The sequence below is a fragment of the Chrysochloris asiatica genome, unplaced genomic scaffold (assembly GCF_000296735.1).
Source record: "Chrysochloris asiatica unplaced genomic scaffold, ChrAsi1.0 scaffold00452, whole genome shotgun sequence".
Lineage (NCBI taxonomy): Eukaryota > Metazoa > Chordata > Mammalia > Afrosoricida > Chrysochloridae > Chrysochloris > Chrysochloris asiatica.
This window is the reverse complement of record NW_006408970.1, coordinates 211,204-212,585: the sequence shown is the minus strand read 5'-3', so window position 1 is coordinate 212,585 and position 1,382 is coordinate 211,204.

Genomic DNA, 1,382 nt, shown 5'->3' with positions numbered 1-1,382 from the left:
AGTAACAACAAAAATAGCTTAACTAATAAATGTAATGGGACTTCAGAATATGTTGGGCCATCTGGAGCTGCAGGATAATGCACTCTACCATAATGTAGGTTTGAACTGCAAGATCAGCAGTTCAAACCCACCAGCCGCTCCTTGGAAACCCTATATAGGATTGCTATGAGTCAGAACCAACTCGATGGCACTGAACAACAACAACAAGAAGTTGTGTGATGAGGGCTGCTCATGTGTTACCAGTGGTACAGGCGGCATCTAAATTAGCTCCTCGGGGCGGCCAAGCTTAATAAATCCCCTTCATTTTCTAAAGTCCAACATGGTCTCACTTGGAGGAATGAGCAATTTCCTTCTCTTGGCTTCATTATTTAATACTTATGGAGTCCCGGTGTGAAGCTATGGGTTAATGTTCTGGACTACATAGTTGGTTTGAACTGACTCAAAGGCACTTAACAACAACACAATGGTACACAATGACATGGCTAAACCAGGGGTCAAGGTACAGTTTAGGACAGTAAAATGGGAAGAATTTCTACGGCAACTCACTATTCAAGCCGTTCAGACCACCATCCCCCACATATCGCATCAAGTGGTGGAGACAAGTATGGTAAGGACAACAGAAATGGGGAACCCAAGTCTGCAAATAATAACACATACCATTGACTGAACTTACCTTCTAAAGGCTTCCTGGAGCTGGTCTCACCGGATTCTCATCAAAGCTCTTAATGTTGTTTACCATTTTGTTCGCCATTTTACAGGGACAGACACTAAGTCTCAAGAAGTTGAAAGTACATCTGCAAGACCACTTAGGTGGGAACGCCATGGTTCCACCTCGGATCTAGTACGCTCTGATCTTCCATATTCTTCCACCAGAACATGCACTGCCTCTTCGGGGACTTTTATGAAGCTGAAGAGTTATTACTGCTGTCGCACACACTTACGCAACATTGTCATCCAGACAAATGTCTGAACTCTGATTAAAATGTTGGCAATACAGATTTCATGGTGATAGGTAACACTGCATTGCTTTATAGTCTAGTTTGACAACTCATGTGTTAGCTCTCAGCTTATTCCTTCTTGCATATGTTCATTTAGTTAGCAGATAGTAAAATCCTGCTGTGGCGCTGTTGGCTAATGTATCAGACTGCAAAGTCATTTGAACTGCAAGGCCGGTGGTTCAAGCTCACCAGATGCTCCTTAGAAACAGGGTCGGAATCAACTCGACGGAACTTAACAACAACAACAAAGTGTCTAGATTGAGTGCCAAGTCCAATGCTAGGCACTCGTAAGAAGGTTAGTAAGCAGGATCAACACTATTCTGTGTTTCTAGGGAACTTGGAGTTTAGAATGATCTCTGGAGAGAGGGAGAACGTATTTCATAG